Here is a 20,396-nt window from a genome sequence, read left to right as displayed (position 1 = left end):
TTAACTAAAGAGACAAAAAACCTATATAAAGAAAACTACAAAAAACTGTTAAAAGAATCACAGAAGACCTAAATAGATGGAAGGGCATACCGTGTTCATGGATTGGAAGACTAAATATAGTTAAGATGTCAATCCTACCTAAATTGATTTACAGATTCAATGCAATACCAATCAAAATCCCAACAACTTATTTTTCAGAAATAGAAAAACCAATAAGTAAATTTATCTGGAAGGGCAGGGTGCCCCGAATTGCTAAAAACATCTCAAGGAAAAAAAATGAAGCTGGAGGTCACGCGCTGCCGGACTTTAAGGCATATTATGAAGCCACAGTGGTCAAAACAGCATGGTATTGGCATAAAGATAGATATATTGACCAATGGAATCGAATAGAGTGCTCAGATATAGACCCTCTCATCTATGGACATTTGATCTTTGATAAGGCAGTCAAGCCAGCTCACCTGGGACAGAACAGTCTCTTCAATAAATGGTGCCTAGAGAACTGGATATCCATATGCAAAAGAATGAAAGAAGACCCATATCTCACACCCTATACAAAAGTTAACTCAAAATGGATCAAAGATCTAAACATTAGGTCTAAGACCATAAAACAGTTAGAGGAAAATGTAGGGAGATATCTTATGAATCTTACAATTGGAGGCGGTTTTATGGACCTTAAACCTAAAGCAAGAGCACTGAAGAAGGAAATAAATAAATGGGAGCTCCTCAAAATTAAACACTTTTGTGCATCAAAGAACTTCATCAAGAAAGTAGAAAGACAGCCTACACAATGGGAGACAATATTTGGAAATGACATATCAGATAAAGGTCTAGTATCCAGAATTTATAAAGAGATTGTTCAACTCAACAACAAAAAGACAGCCAACCCAATTACAAAATGGGAAAAAGACTTGAACAGACACCTACCAGAAGAGGAAATACGGATGGCCAAGAGGCACATGAAGAGATGCTCAATGTCCCTGGCCATTAGAGAAATGCAAATCAAAACCACAATGAGATATCATCTCACACCCACCAGAATGGCCATTATCAACAAAACAGAAAATGACAAGTGCTGGAGAGGATGTGGAGAAAGAGGCACACTTATCCACTGTTGGTGGGAATGTCAAATAGTGCAACCACTGTGGAAGGCAGTTTGGCGGTTCCTCAAAAAGCTGAATATAAAACTGCCATACGACCCAGCAATACCATTGCTAGGTATCTACTCAAAGGACTTAAGGGCAAAAACTCAAACGGACATTTGCACACCAATGTTTATAGCAGCGTTATTTACAATTGCAAAGAGATGGAAACAGCCAAAATGTCCATCAACAGACGAGTGGCTAAACAAACTGTGGTATATACATACGATGGAATATTATGCAGCTTTAAGACAGGATAAACTTATGAAGCATGTAATGACATGGATGGACCTAGAGAACATTATGCTGAGTGAGTCGAGCCAAAAACTAAAAGACAAATACTGTATGGTCCCACTGATGTGAACGGACATTCGAGAATAAACTTGGAATATGTCATTGGTAACAGAGTCCAGCAGGAGGTAGAAACAGGGTAAGATAATGGGTAATTGGAGCTGATGGGATACAGACTGTGCAACAGGACTAGGATACAAAAACTCAAAAATGGACAGCACAATAATACCTAAGTGTAAAGTAATCATGTTAAAATACTGAATGAAGCTGCATCTGAGCTATAGGTTTTTGTTTTGTTTTGTTTTGTTTTTACTATTATTACTTTTATTTTTTTCTTTATATTAACATTCTATATCTTTTTCGGTTGTGTTGCCAGTTCTTCTAAACCAATGCAAATGTACTAAGAAACGATGATCATGCATCTATGTGATGATGTTAAGAATTACTGATTGCATATGTAGAATGGTATGATTTCTAAATGTTGGGTTAATTTTTTTTCCCATTAATTAATAAAAAAAATTAAAATAAATAAAAATCCCAACAACTTATTTTTCAGAAATAGAAAAACCAATAAGCAAATTTATCTGGAAGGGCAGGGTGCCCCGAATTGCTAAAAACATCTTGAGGAAAAAAAACGAAGCTGGAGGTCTCGTGCTGCCGGACTTTAAGGCATATTATGAAGCCACAGTGGTCAAAACAGCATGGTATTGGCATAAAGATAGATATATTGACCAATGGAATCGAATAGAGTGCTCAGATATACACCCTCTCATCTATGGACATTTGATCTTTGATAAGGCAGTCAAGCCAACTCACCTGGGACAGAACAGTCTCTTCAATAAATGGTGCCTAGAGAACTGGATATCCATATGCAAAAGAATGAAAGAAGACCCATATCTCACACCTTATACAAAAGTTAACTGAAAATGGATCAAAGATCTAAACATTAGGTCTAAGATCATAAAACAGTTAGAGGAAAATGTAGGGAGATATCTTATGGAACTTACAATTGGAGGCGGTTTTATGGACCTTAAACCTAAAGCAAGAGCACTGAAGAAGGAAATAAATAAATGGGAGCTCCTCAAAATTAAACACTTTTGTGCATCAAAGAAATTCATCAAGAAAGTAGAAAGACAGCCTACACAATGGGAGATAATATTTGGAAATGACATATCAGATAAAGGTCTAGTATCCAGAATTTATAAAGAGATTGTTCAACTCAACAACAAAAAGACAGCCAACCCAATTACAAAATGGGAAAAAGACTTGAACAGACACCTACCAGAAGAGGAAATATGGATGGCCAAGAGGCACATGAAGAGATGCTCAATGTCCCTGGCCATTAGAGAAATGCATCAAAACCACAATGAGATATCATCTCACACCCACCAGAATGGCCATTATCAACAAAACAGAAAATGACAAGTGCTGGAGAGGATGCGGAGAAAGAGGCACACTTATCCACTGTTGGTGGGAATGTCAAATGGTGCAACCCCTGTGGAAGGCAGTTTGGCGGTTCCTCAAAAAGCTGAATATAGAATTGCCATATGACCCAGCAATACCATTGCTAGGTATCTACTCAAAGGACTTGAGGGCAAAGACACAAACGGACATTTGCACACCAATGTTTATAGCAGCGTTATTTACAATTGCAAAGAGATGGAAACAGCCAAAATCTCCATCAACAGACGAGTGGCTAAACAAACTGTGGTATATACATACGATGGAATATTATGCAGCTTTAAGACAAGATAAACTTATGAAGCATGTAATAACATGGATGGACCTAGAAAACATTATGCTGAGTGAGTCTAGCCAAAAACTAAAAGACAAATACTGTATGGTCCCAATGATGTGAATCGACACTCGAGAATAAACTTGGAATATGTCATTGGTAACAGAGTCCAGCAGGAGGTAGAAACAGGGTAAGATAATGGGTAATTGGAGCTGAAGGAATACAGACTGTGCAACAGGACTAGATACAAAAACTCAAAAATGGACAGCACAATAATACCTAAGTGTAAAGTAATCATGTTAAAACACTGAATGAAGCTGCATCTGAGCTATAGGTTTTTTTTGTTTTGTTTTGTTTTGTTTTTTTATTATTATTACTTTTATTTCTTTTCTCTATATTAACATTCTATATCTTTCTCTGTTGTGTTGCTAGTTCCTCTAAACCGATGCAAATGTACTAAGAAACGATGATCATGCATCTATGTGATGATGTTAAGAATTACTGCTTGCATATGTAGAATGGTATGATTTCTAAATGTTGGGTTAATTTGTTTTTTTCCGTTAATTAATAAAAAAAAATGGACAGCACAATAATACCTAATTGTAAAGTAATCATGTTAAAACTCTGAATGAAGCTGCATCTGAGCTATAGGTTTTTTTTTTGCTTATCTGTCTGTTTGTGTCTTTTTTTTTACTATTATTATTTTTATTTTTTTCTCTATATTAACATTCTATATCTTTTTCTGTTGTTTTGCTAGTTCTTTTCCTAAATCGATGCAAATGTACTAAGAAATGATGATCATGCATCTATGTGATGATGTTAAGAATTACTGATTGCATATGTAGAATGGAATGATTTCTAAATGTTGTGTTAATTTCTTTTTTTTCTTTAATTAATAAAAAAAAAGGACAGAAGAAAATAGAGATATGAAGTAAGCTGATCTGGATAGGACTAAGGTAAATCAAAATGCAGGGTAAAGGATGATACGGTCTGTATTTTAGAGCTTCAACTTCTATGTGACACCAAAGGGAGATGGGTTTATTTAGTGCAAAATTTATATTTTGAGTAATGCATTACCTAATTTAACTTGTATGGTCAGTTTAGTTGAAAACCACGGGTACATGGAATCTTGAATAGGGTATGAGCTCTTATTGGCTTGTCCAGGTTAGAGTGATACCCTGTTGCATCCCAGAATAATTTGTGCAGTGAGTAAAGAAATATCTACAAAGTCCCCTTGGGGGACCAGGGAGAAAGGAGGAAACATTCACCTTCCCCATTTGCAGAATGTCTGATATTCTCGCAAGCAGTGGGGATAACCAAATTAATAGCTTGAGCCCTCAATCTTTGGGTTCGCCCGTATGAAACTTATTCCTGCAGAGAACAGGCTAAGACCACTTAAAATTAGGCCTAAGAGTCACTCCTGGAGAACTTCTTTTGTTGCTCAGATGTGGCCTCTCTGTCTAAGCCAACACAGCAGGTGCTCTCACTGCCCTCCCCACTATGTGGGACATGACTCCCAGGGGTAAAAAATCTCCCTCGCAATGTGGGACAGAAATCCCAGGATGAACTGGGACCCAGCTTCAAAGAATTGAGAAAGTCTTCTTGACCAAAAGGGGGAAGAGAGAGATGAGCCAAAATAAAGTTCAGTGGCTGAGAGATCTCAAGCAGAGTTGAGAGGTTATCCTGGAGGTTATTCTTATGCATTATATAGATATCCCTTTTTAGTTTAGAGTGTATTGGTGTGGCTGGAGGGATGTACCAGAAAATGTTGAGCTGTGTTCCAGTAGCCTAGATTCTTGAAGATGATTGTATAAAGATAGAGCACTTGCAATGTGACTGTGTGATTGTGAGAACCTTGGGTCTAATGCTCCTTCTATCCAAGGTATGGACAGAGGAGTAAAAAAATATGAATAAAAATAAATAAATTTGGGGGGGTAAATTGGGTAGATGGAAATAGTAGAAGTCAACAAGAGGGAGCGGTAAGAGCTGTGGTATGTGTGAGTTTTTTCTTTTTATTTCTTTTTCTGGAATGATGCAAATGCCCTAAAAAATGATCATGGTGATGGTTCCACAGTTTATAAGCCATTGATTGTACACCACGTGTGGACTGTATCTGTGGGAAGATTTGCCAATAAAAATACTTTCTTGAAAAAGAAGAAGATGGAATAAAAATGGACAATGAAAAGCTAAATTAAAAAAAAAAAAGGATAGCTGTTGGGTTTGCCACAGTTCTAGTTTGCTAGCTGCCGGAATGCGACACACCAGAGACGGATTGGCTTTTAATAAAAGGGGATTTATTTTGTTGGTTCTTCAGAGGAAAGGCAGCTAACTTTCCACTGAGGTTCTTACGTGGAAGGCACAGGATGGTCTCTGCTGGTCTTCTCTCCAGGCCCCTGGGTTCCAACAACTTTCCCCGGGGTGATTTCTTTCTCCATCTCCAAGGGCCCGGGCTGAGCTGCTAGTGCTGAGATGAGGAATGCCAAGCTGCTAGGCTGTGCTACGTTGTGATCTCTCATTTAAGCACCAGCCAATTAAGTCAAACGTCACTCATTGCAGCAGACACGCCTCCTAGCCGACTGCCAATGTAATTGGCAACAGATGAGGTTCACATACCGTTGGCCTATGTCCGCAGCAACAAGATTAGGTATGCTCACCTGGCCAAGTTGACAACTGAATCTAACTAACACAGCCACGTTTCTTCAGCATCTCAGGAGCTGATCCCATGACTTTCCTTTTTAAATCCATGCATACAAGGAATTATGCTAGTGGATTTCCTGATGTCAAACCAACTTTTCATTCCAGGAATCAATCTACTTAGACAAATTGTATTATTCCTTTGACATTGTGCTAGATTCTTTCCAGGTTTTGTTTACAGTCTCTCATTAGTCCTCACATGTGAGATTGGGCTGTAGTTCCCCCCTCCCTCCCCCTCCCTTTCCCTCCTCTCCCCCTTCCTCTCTCTCCCCTCCCCCTCCCCTCCCTTCCCCTCTCCCTCCTTCTTCCTCCCCCTCCCTTTCCCCTCCCCCTCCCCCTCCCTCTCCCCTCCCCTCTGTACCATTCTTGTCCGGTTTGGCATCAGTGTTACAGCCACTTTGGGGACAGGGACTGGATGTCATTCCTTCTGCTCCTCCTCCTTGTCCGCCTGCTGGACCTCCCTCCCACTGCCTGCTGCTCCTCCCCACACGAGGAAGCAGCAGTTTCCCGGGAAGGCCCAGACGCGAGGTGAGCGGGAAGCTCCGGGAACGGGGCAGGGGAGGTGGCAGCAGAGGCTCTGGCCGAGCTGGCAGTTGTCTGGGGCAGGATGGTCAGCAGACCGCCCCGCGTGTGACGCGCTGCCCCGCACGCATGGGGAGTGTCCCGTCCCCCAAGCCTGCCTTCACCACCGTGAGCATGTCTGGGCCCCAGCTGGATGCAAAAGCTGCCGGTCTGGAAACTGAGGCCCCGCGGCCCTCCCCGTGTCCCGGCTGCCCCCCCCGACCCCCACCTCACCAGCTCGCCCTTGGCTCTCAGCTTGTTTCCCCTGGTTTGGGGGAGACAGGCCCCTGAGCCCTCGTTCCTGGCGTCTTCTGAGGGCTCCTGCTGTGAGGACCTGAGTCTTCTGGCCACGGAGACGCCCCAAGTGGGGGGCACCCCCCAACAGCGGCCGGTGGAGCTGCTGATGCGAACCCCAGCTCACTTGCCCCCTGTGGAGGGCCGCGAGTCCAGGCAGCGGCTGGAGGCCCCGTGTCCACGCGGACACCTGCTTCTCTGCTCTCCTCTTGGTGGCCTCTGTCCCTTCCCTGCCTCCCGTCCCCTCGCGGGACCCCAAGTAAACGATTCACCCTCACGTATTTGTTCTGCAGTCTGCTTTCCGGGGAACGCAAACTTGGACGGGTTCCCCCTCTCCTGTGAGGAGCAGCAGCTGGTGGCAGGGGCCCCTGGGCTGGGGGCCAGGCAGAGCTGCAGCCCTGGGGGCAGCTGTGGCTTCCTAGCTGGGAAGTGGGTTTTGCTCATCATCCATCCCCCCAACCCATCCCCCCCAGCCCATCCCCCCAGGCAGAGGCAGACCTCTCCCCCACCTCGTGGGGTGCAGACCTGTCCTGGTCCCCCGTGGGATTCACCTGGGAGCCCGTCAGCCAGGCCTCACCCCTGCCCTGGAGGGGCCCCCGCAGCTCCCTGGCTGGGGGCGGTTTCCCCAGCTGCTCCCGAGCACAGCCTGCCCCGTCCTGGCCCAGAGCCGGCCTCACGGTGCAGCAGCAGCTGCGTCTCCCCTGCCCGAGTCCACAAACGACAGGGTCTGCCCGCGCCGGGCATGCTCCCTCGGGGAGGCTCAAAGCCCTGGGCAGTGGGCGCCGGGCATTAGGGGACCCGAGACCAGTGTGATCCACAAATGAGCTTCAGGTGCGCTGTGGGTCTGGGGTGTCACCAGGAGGCCAGGGGGGCAGCTCCATCCCCAGAAGGGCCCCCCAATCCCCCACATCCCTCGCAGCCAGAAAGCAGGGGCGTGCCTGGAAGCCCCCCGACCTGTGGCTTCTAGGCATCTGGCAACTCCAGGTGTGGTCCTTGGACCAGCGGCACCGGCCTCACCTGGGCGTTCTGTAGAAATGCAGAATCCCAGGTGCCGCCCCAGACCTACTGCCCCGGAGCCGTGTTCAACAAGGTCCCTGTGGGAAGTGGGAGAAGCCCCGGCCTGGGCGGCTCCACCTCCACGCGCCCCTTCACCGCTGGGCGCTGGGCGCACGGCTGCCTCCCACCAATGAGCTCCTGAAGCGGGGAGCCCTACCTGGTCCTTCAACCCCTGCACCAAACCCTGCCTGCACTCTGGGGGCGCCTGGTCCGCGCTTCCCGAGTGAATGGAGGAACAGGGCATCTGAAAGCATGTCTGCAGAGCACCCGGCCACGGCCAGCTTTATTCTGGGCATCATCTGGTGCTGGTGTCAGGAGGCTCCGAGGCACGTGGGGGCACCGAGGCAGCCGGCCCTGAGGCCGCTGTGCCAGGACATCTTCTGGAGATGTCTGCTCCCCGCTGCCCATCTTCCCCCATCTTCCCCGCTCTGCCCCGACCCGCAGGGAGAAACAAACTCTTCTCTTCCGTGATCCCAACCTCAGCCCCAGGCAGAGCTCACTCAGCTGCTGCTTGGCCAACCAGACTCCTGCCCTTAGGGGAGCCCCACAGAGCCCAGCCCAAGGGACACCCACGGTGGGGGCCCAGGCCACCCGCGGCTCCTGGAGGCCTGTTATCTGGTTTCCCATGCACGAAGGAGGCCTGCGGTGAGGGACAGAGCCCCCATTCCTCTTTCCTGAATTGTGAAAGGAAACAGTTTGAAAGATCCAGAGCAGCCCAGGAAAGGCAGGAAGTGGCAAACCCCAAAAGGAGTATGGGTGAGATACTGAGATCAGGTCAGCAAAGGAACTCACAGACCGAGGGGTCTGGGACCCCACGTGGGTGGAGGGAAAGGAGCTCAGTACCGAGAGCTTTCCCCAAAAAGGAACGTCCCCCAGGTGAGAGGCGGGGGGACTGGAGGAAAGGCCAAGGGCAGGGGGAAAATGACATAAGGGGTGTCGGCAGATCAGCTGGCCAAGCACCCCTTAGCCTCTGACTCCAGTGTCTTCCCACAGGTTCAAGGCCCAGGGACAGCTAACTGGGGCGAAACTGGGTGTTGGGGCCAGAGGAAAAGGGCAGTACCCCCAGGCAAATCAAGGGCTCCCCAAGGTTAGTGGGGGCCCTTCACTGGGAAAATCCGATGCACACTCACCTGGCCACAGGTCCTGCCTGCCTCCACTTCACAACCTTGCAGCCATGGCTCCTGCCATCAGACCTGACATTCCCGGCCAGGAAAACAAGAATTCCCACTTGGCCTCATGAAGGACTTTCCAGCAACCAACCATGGTTTGTCCTCACGATTCGTCTCCCCAACATCAACGTTTGCGACACTTTTGGGATCATTCATGGATGTGCTCAGAGCGGGAAAATCTTGAGCTGCCGAAGACACACATTCCCAGCTGAGGGCGGACAACGTGACGCTCTGCTCCTGGTTTCAACTCTCGTTCTGAAAACCTGTCCTTTTCGCGGCGTATGTAGTGCCACGTGTTTTGCATTTCTGACCTTCTGTTCGTGGTTTCACCATCTGAGATGCTCCTAAGCATGGAGCCTGCTTGCTGTCTGCTTTCCCAAGCCCACACGGCTATAATCCAGTCATGTGATTGCAGATTTATTGTGGGTGGGATCTTTTGATTTGGTTGTTTCCATGGAGATATGACCCCGCCCTTTCAGGGTGGGTCTTAATTAATTTACTGGAGTCCTTAGAAGAGCTCACAGAGAGAGAGCTTAGAGTAGACACAAAGAGCAGAGAGATGAAACCAAGATACAGACGTTTGGAGATGCAGAAAGGAAATGCTCCAGAAGCCAAAAAGGCTCAAAGAAGTTGAGAGAGCCATTTGAAACTGGAGGCCTGGAGAGTACAGAAGACGTCACCATGTGCCTTCCTAGCTGACAGAGGTGCTCCAAATGCCTTTCCTTGGAGTCCAAGTATCATTTGTTAAAACCCTAATTCAGACATTTTCACAACCTTAGAACTGTAAATTTTTTTTTCTTTTTTTTGCATGGGCAGGCACTGGGAATCAAACCAGGTCTCATGCCCCCCCCCCCCCCCAGAACTGTAAATTTTTAACCTACTTAATATCCTCTGTAAAAGTCAATCATTTTTGAAATATTGCATTCCAGGAACATTAGCAAACCAAAACTTTCCTTTTGAAAATTTCTATCTCTTTCATAAGATTCTCACATTGTTCATTCATCATTTTCCTGCTACCCTTCCTTTCAGGTTTTTTTTCTCTGTTTTCCTTTATCTTCTTAAGCATATTAAAGAGCTTTTTAAGAAGTCTTTTCCTGGTATGTATAAGTTCTTCATTGATAATTTCTGAATTTCTATCTTATTCTTTTGGATGGGCCATCATTTCCTGTTTCTTGTTTTGTAATCTTTGTTTGCACATTGTACATTTTAATATTTTAATGTGTTAACTTTGGGATTAAGTCCCTGAGCTGTCTGCTTCTGAAGTTTGTATCCTGATAATGATAGGACAGAGATTTCCTTGGGTGCCAGGAGGTAAGATAAACAAATAAGTCATTACAAAAACACTTTTCACAATCTTTGCAAATTGGTGCTGCACTGGCTGGTGATGTCCTTTAAAATTTATTCCTCCTATCAAGAAGATCAGCCCAAAGCAAATGTGAAGTGCCAGTTCCTCTCCATCTTTTTTGAACTTGTGTTTTGTTCTAGGCTTATGCTTATATGTGGCTTTAGGAATTCTCCCATTTATAGGAATCTGTATGTTCCCTCAACTCCCTATGAATGAACTTTCTCCCACTCCCAGGTTCTTTACTGTATGTATTATCGTTGGTCATCCTTTGATGCAGGTTACGTTGATTTAACTGATGCTTACACTGCTTTAGCTGTCTGCAAGCTGCTTCTGCCTGAAGGGCAATTTCTGGGAGAGCGAGCCAGGGATGAGTGTCCTGAGTCCATGTTTAAAGGTAGCCACCCAACAGATTGACACTGACATGCAGACACCCCAGTGAGTGCAGGGTGACTCTGCTGCCTGCAGGACAGGGTCAGGGCACACAGTGGAAGGCTGGCTCCACACTGCGCTGGGGAGGAAACGAGTCGGGACCAGCAAGGGTGAATGGAGTTTCTGCCACCATTTTATAAGCTTCATTTTCTTGCATCAGCACTCGCCCAATTACTTCAACCTTTCAACTGTTTCCAGAGCTTTGAGGAAGATGGCTCGGACTGTTTTTGCTAGTTGTTCGAAGATTCTTTGGGGAAATAGCACCCCATAGCATCCTATGACACCATCTGCTCAACTGGATGCCTCTTTTCCTTTTAAATATTTTTGGCCTTTGTCCTGGTTTACAGTTCAGCTACTTGGACACAGTTTGAGATTTTAAGGTTTATTTATAAGCTTTGCTAATGGGACAGAAACAGCCTTTATTCTAGGGCTAATTTGCTGTACTATTGAGGCAGTATTGGAATATTCTATCCAATGCTCTGTTTATTTTGATGTTTCTCTACTTGGCTTTTGGGAACCTGAGATGAGCTCCAGAAATTGTTCTTTTCCCCACCTCAGGTAGTTTCCCCACACTTGCACTGGTCAGTTCTCAAGTGAAAACTCAAAGGAAACTCCCTGCACATCTCTGGAGCTCTCGCTCTGTGCAGTTTTCTCTTCTCCAGTGTCCTGTCCTGCAAAATCTCACCTCCATGTCTTCATGAAACCTCAACTCTGTCTCAGTAAATCAGCGAGTCCACAGGCTGGGTGGGATGTCCCTTCTTTATGGGACAGCCTGGAAACTCTCCCTAGGCGGTCAGCTGGGACAACTGAACATCTCACCTCATTTATTTCCTTTCTCTCAGAGATCACTGTCCTGCATTGCCTGCTGTCCATTTCTGAAAACTACCTATGGTCGATGTTTTGTCCAAGGTTTTAGTGTTTTAATGTGCAAAGGTAAATTCAGTTGCATTTACCCCATCATGGCTGAAACTGGCATAAGAAATAAATGCTACATTTCAGATGAAAATAAAAATAAGAATGCATTTGTCCCTAGACAGCAGAGGTAGCCCAAACTCGACAGATTGGTGGCTGGTGGCTGTACTTTTCTCTTGCCACTCAACAGTATGTAGCATGGAAACTGGTGTTACTGTTTTATAATATTCTAGGTGATTACACTCAGCTGATTTCTCCTTTCTCTTATTGGTGCACTCTAATTTACTCCCAGTATTTTGCTGTTATTATCCTCTGATGCTCTGTGTAAGAGCTTCTCTGGGCAGTTTTTTTTTCTTTTGGCTTAAAACAATGGGAATTTCTTGGCTCACAGTTTTAAGGCAAGAAGAAGTCCAAAATCAAGGTGTTGGAAGGTATCTCCAGGCAGGGTTCTTTTTGTTTTGTTTTTGCTTTTTTTTTTTTTTTACCTTGAAGAAGGAATTGGAGGCAAACTATTAGTGGAAACATGAAATCAATGTAGTGGGTCATTCAGTTTGTTTCCTTCATAAAAAATGATGAAATAAAATGGAATATAGAATATGAGATTACACAGCACATGATAAGCATAAGTATTATTCTTTGAAACTTTTATTTCAGTTGTGTACGTGTGTAAGGGAGTGTGCTGGTTGGAAGCTATTATGTACCTCAGAAAAGCCATGTCCTTTAATCCTCATTGAATGTTGCTGGGTGGGATTTTTTTTTTAAAATTGTTTCCATGGAGATGTGAACCATCCAATTTGGGTGGAAACTTTTGGTTTCCATGGAGATGTCTCCACCTATTCAAGGTGGGCTGCTTACTGGAGCCCTTTAAGAGGGAACCAGTTTGGAAAAACCTTAAAATCAACAGAGCCCACACAGCCAGAGACCTTTGGGACAGAAGGAAAACGTCCCTGGGAAGCCTTATGAAATGAGGAGATGGGTCGCCAGGTGCCTTCCCAGCTGAGAGATAAACCCCAAATGCCTTCAGCCCTTTCTTGGGAGTAAAGATATCTTTTCCTGGATGCCTTAATTTGGACATTTTCATGACCTTAGAACTATAAAATTGCAACTTAGTAAACTCTCCCTTTATAAAGCCACTCCATTTCTGGTATATCACATTCTGGCAGTTTATGAACTAAAACACTGGGTATGGGAGTGCGAGCTGAGATGGGGCTTAGCGAGGTGTGGGGTTTAGTTCATCCTCCAGAGCAGCTAGTAAATAGCCAGGAACAGTACAGAACAACTGCCGGGTCCACGTCAGTGATCAGACACACAGCATATCCTAGTCTGGACCAGCTGGACCGGCTGTGAGCATCCCCAGAACCGTGAGTTCCCCAAACCGCGGTGGCTGGCGGCCCTCCCCCACAGGCTGCTCCCCAGAGGGGACAGGAAAGGGACTTTACCAGCAGCAGGGGCTGAGCCCAACAAAACACCAATTGTGGCATTAATCCACAAACTCTGACTACTAAAAATAGGCCCCCACTTCAGCTGAACCTCGAGTAAAAGCGGAGGTCGCTGGTTTTTGCCCTGGCGCAGAGGAGGCAGGGCTGACCGAAAAAGAAAAGAGAAAAAAAACAGGGCTTTGGGGGGGATCTGAAAAGGTCTGGGCCCTGCAGGAAAGGAGATACACAGAGCAATGTACCAACTTAAACTCTTGATTGGCAAACCCGAGTAACGGGGTTCTGCTCTGAAAAGGATTTTTCTTTTTCTCTTTTGTGGCTGTGTTTCTACGGATTCATTACTCTTTGGATGCAGCTGCATGGATTCTCCGGCCCCACTGCCCCAGGCATGGGCAGAATTAAGTTTGTTTGAGTGTATGTCTGGAGCCTGTGCCTTCCCCAGGAGAGGGGTGGGGCCCAGCTCAGGTGGACTCCCTACCTCAAGGAATTCAGACCCCAGAGTCTGGAAAAGGGAAGCAATTAAAGGCAGTCTACAACCTCTGCTCAGTCTCCACCACGCCTCCAGCAGGGAGAGTCTGCTGAAGTTAAAGGTACCACATCCCACCTTATGCTGGTGGGACCTGCAGTCAGAAAAGTGAAACACACTGGGCAGGGAAGGAAAACACAGAGTCCAGAGGCTTCATAGGAAAGTCTTTTAATCTCACCCTCAGGGAAAACTGATGCAGGTGACTCTTTCCTCCTGAGAGGAGACCAGTTTGCCTGGGAAAATCTGGCTGGGGTCTATAATACCTAAGGAGGCCCTCCTAAGGGGTGGGGGAGAGGCACCATACAGGTAGGGCAAGAAACAAAAAAACAAGAACTGAAAAATTCTGATCTATTAAAACCTAAGCTAGAGGACTAGAATAAACTGAACTGAATGTCAAAGAACAGATAGACAACAAAACCATCCAGCAAGAAAATCCTAGGGAAAAAAAAGTGAAAACAATCTCCAGAATGAACTAATTAAGGTAATTAAATGCCTAGATGCCAGCAAAAAATAACTAGAAAAACCATACTAGGAAAATTGAAGAAATGGCCCAAAGGAACAAACCAACAATTCAAATGAGATACAGGAGTTGAAACAATTAATTCAGAATGTTCAAACAGACATGGAAAACCTCATTAAAAATCAAATCAATGAATTGAGGGAGGATATGAAGAATGTAAGGAATGAATAAAAAGAAGAAATCGAAAGTCTGAAAAAACAAATCAGAGAACTTATGGAATGAAAGGCACAATAGAAGAGATGAAAAAAAACAGTGGAAAACTACAATGTCAGATTTCAAGAGGCAGAAGATAGGATTAGTGAACTGGAGGATGGGACATCTGAAATTTGACAAGCAAAAGAAAATATAGGGAAAAGAATGGAAAAATATGAGCAGGGACTCAGGGAATTGAATGACAATATGAAGCACATGAATATACATGCTGTGGGTGTCCCAGAAGGAGAAGAGAAGGGAAAAGGAGGAGAAAAACTAATGGAGGAAATTATCACTGAAAATGTCCCAACTCTTACGAAAGACTTAAAATTACGGATACAAGAAGTGCAGCATACCCCAAAGAGAATAGATCCAAATAGATGTACTCCAAGACACTAATCAGAATGTTAGATGTCAAAGAGAAAGAGAGAATCTTGAAAGGAGCAAGAGAAAAACAATCCATCACGTACAAGGGAAGCCCAATAAGACTATGCATAGATTTTTCAGCAGAATCCCTGGAGGTGAGAAGATAGTGGAATTATATATTTAAGATACTAAAAGAGAAAAACTGCCAAACAAGAAACCTATATACAGCAAAACTGTCCTTCAAAAATGGGAGGGAAATTAAAACATTTTCAGACAAAAATTTACTGAGAGAATTTGTGAGCAAGAGACCAGCTCTGTAAGAAATACTAAAGGAAACACTAGAAATAGATAAGAAAAGGCAGAAGAGAGAGATGTGGAGAAGAGTATAGAAATGAAGGCTATCAGTAAAGGTGAAAAGAAGAAAAATTAGATATGACATATAAAATCTAAAAGGCAAAATGGTAGAAGAACGTACTGCCCTTACAGTACTAATGTACTAAATGTAACACTAAATGTTAATGGATTAAACTCTCTAATCAAAAGCTATAGACTGCAGAATGGATTGAAAAACAGGACCATCTATATGCTGTCTACAGGAAACGCATCTTAGACCCTAGTATAAACATATTTTGAAAGTGAAAGGTTGGGAAAACATATTCCATGCAAATAACAAGCAGAAAAGAGCAGGAGTAGATATACTAATATCAACAAATTAGACTTCAAATTTAGAATGCTTAAAAGAGACAAAGAAGGACACTATGTGTTAATAAAAGGAACATTTCAACAAGAAGACAGAACAATCATAAATATTTATGCACCGAGTCAGAATGCTCCAAAATACATGAGGCAAATACTGAAAAGAGAAATAGACACATGTACCATAATATTTGGAGACTTCAAGTCCCCACTCTCATCAATGGACAATATCTAGACAGGGGATCAATAAAGAAACAGAGAATTTGAATAATACAATAAATGAGCTAGACTTAACAGACATTTATAGAACATTACACCCCACAACAGCAGGATACACCTTTTTCTCAAGTGCTCATGGATCATTCTCAAAGATAGACCAATGCTGGGTCACAAAGCAAGTCCCAATAAATTTTAAAAGATTGAAATTGTACCAAACACTTTCTCAGATCATAAAGGAATGAAGCTGGAAATCGATAATAGTCAGAATGTGAGAAAATTCATAAATATATTGAGGCTGAACAACACATTCTTAAACAACCAGTGGGTCAAGGAAGAAATTACAAGAGAAATCAGTAAATATCTCGAGGCAAATGAAAATGAAAACATGACATATATAAAAAAATGGGATATAGCCAAAGCAGTGCTAAGAGGGAAATTTATTGCCCTAAATACCTATATCAAAAAAGAAGAAAGAACAAAAATTGAGGAATTAATTGTTCACTTGGAAGAACTAGAGAAAGAACAGCAAATTAACCCTAAAGCAAGCAATAAGAAAGAAAGAATGAAGATTGGAGCAGAAATAAATGAAATTGAGAACATGAAAACAATCAAGAAAATCAAGAAAACCAAAGTTGGTTCTATGAGAAAATCAATAAGATTGATGGACCCTTAGCGAGGTTGACAAAAAGAAGAGAGGATGCAAATAAATAAAATCAGAAATGGAAGAGGAGACATAAGCACTGACCCCACCAAAATAAAGGAAGTAATGAGAGGATATTATGAACAACTTTATGCTAATAAACTAGACAATGTAGATGAAATGGACAACTTCCTGGAAAGGCATGAACAACCAACGTTGACTCAAGAAGAAATAGATGACCTCAACAAACCAATCACAAGTAAAGAAATTGAATCAGTCATTAAGAAGCTCCCCAAAAAGAAAAGCCCAGGACCAGATGGCTTCACATGTGAATTCTACCAAACATTCAAGAAAGAATTAGTACGAGTCCTGCTCAAACTCTTCAAAAAAAATTGAAGAGGAGGGAAAGCTACCTAAGTCATTCTACAAAGCCAATATCACCCTCATACCAAAGCCAGACAAAGATATTACAAGAAAAGAAAACTACAGGCCAATCTCTTTAATGAATATAGATGCAAAAATCCTCAGCAATATTCTTGCAAATTGAATCCAGCAGCACGTTTAAAAAATTATACACCATGACCAAGTAGGATTCATCCCAGGTATGCAAGGATGGTTCAACATAAGAAAATCAACTAATGTAATACACCATATCAGCAAATCAAATCAGAAAAACCACATGATCATCTTGATTGATGCAGAAAAGGCATTTGACAAAATTCAACATCCTTTCCTGTTGAAAACACTTCAAAGGATAGGAATAGAAGGGAACTTCCTGAACATAATAAAAGGAATTTATGAAAATCCCACAGCTAACATCATCCTCAATGGGGGAAAACTGAAAACTTTCCCCCTAAGATCAGGAACAAGACAAGGATGTCCACTATTACCACTGTTATTCAACATTTGTGTTGGAAGTTCTAACCAGAGCAATTAGACAAGAAAAAGAAATACAAGGCATCAAAATTGGAAAGGAAGAAGTACAACTCTCACTGTTTGCAGATGATATGATACTATATGTCAAAACCCTGAAAAATCTACAGCAAAACTATTAGAGCTAATAAACGAGTACAGCAAAGTGGTAGATTACAAGATGAAACCTCAAAAATCTGTAGTGTTTCTATACACTAGTAATGAACAATCTGAGGGGGAAATCAAGAAAAAAATTCCATTTACAATTGCAACCAAAAGAATAAAATATTTAGAAATAAACTTAACTAAAGATACAAAAGACCTGTACAAAGAAAACTGCAAGAAATTGTTAAAAGAAATCACAGAAGACCTAAATAAATGGAAGGGCATACCGTGTTCATGGATTGGAAGACTAAATTTAGTTAAGATGTCAATTCTACCGAAATTGATTTACTGATTCAATGCAATACCAATTAAAATCCCAAAAACTTACTTTTCAGAAATAGAAAAACCAATAACCAAATTTATCTGGAGGGGCAGGGTGCTCTGAATAGCTAAAAATATCCTGAGAAAGGAAACTGAAGTTGGAGGTCTCATGCTACCCGACTTAAGGTCTATTATGAAGCTACAATGGTCAAAACAGCATGCTACCGGCATAAAGATAGATATATTGACCAATGGAATCAAATAGAGTGTTCAGATATAGACCCTCTCATCTATGGACAATTGATCTTTGATAAGGCAGTCAATCCAACTCACCTGGGACAGAACAGTCTCTTCAATAAATGGTGCCTAGAGAACTGGATATCCACATGCAAAAGAATGAAAGAGGATCCATATCTCACACCCTATACAAAAGTTAACTCAAAATGGATCAAAGACCTAAACATTAGATCTAAAACCATAAAACTTTTAGAATGGAATGCAGGGAAATATCTTATCAATGGTGTAATAGGAGGTGGTTTCCTAGGCCTTACACCCAAAGTATGAGCATTGAAGACATAAATAAATAAATGGGAACTCCTCAAAATTGAACACTTTTGTGCATCAAAGATCTTTGTCAAGAAGGTAAAAACACAGCCTACACAATGGGAGACAATACTTGGAAATGATATATCAGATGAAGATCTAATATACAGAATATATAAAGAGATTATTCAATTCAATAACAAAAAGACAACTCAAGTACAAAATGGGCAAATGAAATGAACAGACACTTCTCAGAAGAGGAAATACAAATGGCCAAAGGCACATGAAAAGATGCTCAACTTCCCTGGCTATTAGAGAAATGCAAATCAAAACCACAATGAGATATCATCTCACACCCACCAGAATGGCCATTATCAATAAAACAGAGAACAACAAGTGCTGGAGAGGATGTGGAGAAAGAGGCACACTTATCCACTGTTGGTGGGAATGTCAAATGGTACAACTGCTGTGTAAGGCAGTGTGGCAGTTCCTCAGGAAGCTAAGTATAGAATTACATGACCCGGCAATACCATTGCTAGATATCTACTCAGAGGACATGAGGGCAAGAACACAAATGGACATTTGCACACCAATGTTTATAGCAGCATTATTTATAACTGCCAAGAGATGGAAACAGCCCAAATGTCCATCAACAGACAAGTGCCTAAGCAAGCTGTGGTATATACATACGATGGAATATTATACAGCTGTAAGACAAATAAAGTCATGAAGCATGGAACAACATGGATAGACGTGAAGAACATTATGCTGAATGAGATTAGCCAGAAACAAAAGGACAAATACTGTATGGTCTCACTGGTATGAACTGATATTAGTGAATGAATTTGGAGAATTTTGGTTGGTAACAGAGACCATCGGGGATAGAAATGTGGTAAGTATTGGGTGATTGGAGCTGAAAAGATACAGATTTTGCACAGGACTGATTGTAAAAATTCAGAAATGGATAGCAAAATACGACCTAACTGTAATACAATAATGTTAGAACACTGAATGAAGCTGAATGTGAGAATGATAGAGGGAGGAGGGCTGGGGGCACAAATGAAATCAGAAGGAAAGATATACGATAAAGACTGAGATGGTATAATCTAGGAATGCCTAGAGTGTATAACGACAGTGACTAAATATACAAATTTAAGAATGTTTTGCATGAGGAAGAACAAAAGAATGTCAACAATGCAGGGTGTTGAAAATAGATGTTAATTAATATTTTAAAACTTTAACATTTGTGTGAAACAATCAAAAAATGTTTATTTGGTACAAATTTATATTTTGACTAGTGTATCTCCTAAAATAACTTATGTGGACAGCTTAATCGAACACCATAGTTCTTGGAACCTTGTGTAGGGCATGAAATTTTGTAGGTTTGTCCAGAGTGATGCCCCAATAAATCCCAGAGTGATTTGAACAGTGAATAGGGAAGTATTTGCAGTGTCCCCTAGGGGGAGTGGTGAGAAAGGGGGAAAATTCAACTTCCCCAAGTGGAGAATTCTTGATATTCTCACAAGCAGTGGGGACAACCAAAGCAATAGGCTGAGCCTCCAATCTTAGGGTTTGTTCATATGAAACTTAACCCCACAAAGGATAGGTCAAGCCTACTTAAAATTAGGCCTAAGAGTCACCCCCAAGAGAACCTCTTTTGTTGCTCAGATGTGGCCTCTCTCTCCAGTCAACACGACAAGCAAACTCACTGCCCTCCCCCTCTCTACGTGGGACATGACTCCCAGGGGTGTGGACCTTCCTGGCAACGTGGGACAGAAATCCCAGGATGAGCTGAGACTCAGCATCAAGGGATTGAGAAAATCTTCTCGACCAAAAGGGGGAAGAGTGAAATGAGACAAAATAAAATGTTAATGGCTGAGGGATTCCAAACAGAGTCGAGAGGTTACCCTGGAGGTTATTCTTATGCATTAAATAGATTATCACCTGTTTAGCTAAGATGTAATGGAGAGGTTGGAGGGAACTGCCTGAAAATGTGGAGCTGTGCTCCGGTGGCCATGTTTCTTGAAGATGATTGTGTGAAGATATAGCTGTCGCAGTGTGATTGTGTGGTTGTGAGAGCCTTGTGTCTGATGTTCCTTTTGCCTACCTAATCGATGGGCAAGTAAAATATATGGATTAAAAGTAAATAATAGGGGGACCAAATGTTAAAATAAATTTAGTAGATTGAAATGCTGGTGATCGGTGAAGGGGAGGGGTAAGGGGTATGGTATGTATGAATTTTTTTCTGTTTTCTTTTTACTGCTTTTTCTGAATTGATGCAGATGTTCTAAGAAA

This window comes from Tamandua tetradactyla, chromosome 9, assembly GCF_023851605.1.
Source record: "Tamandua tetradactyla isolate mTamTet1 chromosome 9, mTamTet1.pri, whole genome shotgun sequence".
Taxonomy (NCBI): domain Eukaryota; kingdom Metazoa; phylum Chordata; class Mammalia; order Pilosa; family Myrmecophagidae; genus Tamandua; species Tamandua tetradactyla.
Note: the sequence above shows the minus strand (reverse complement) of the source record.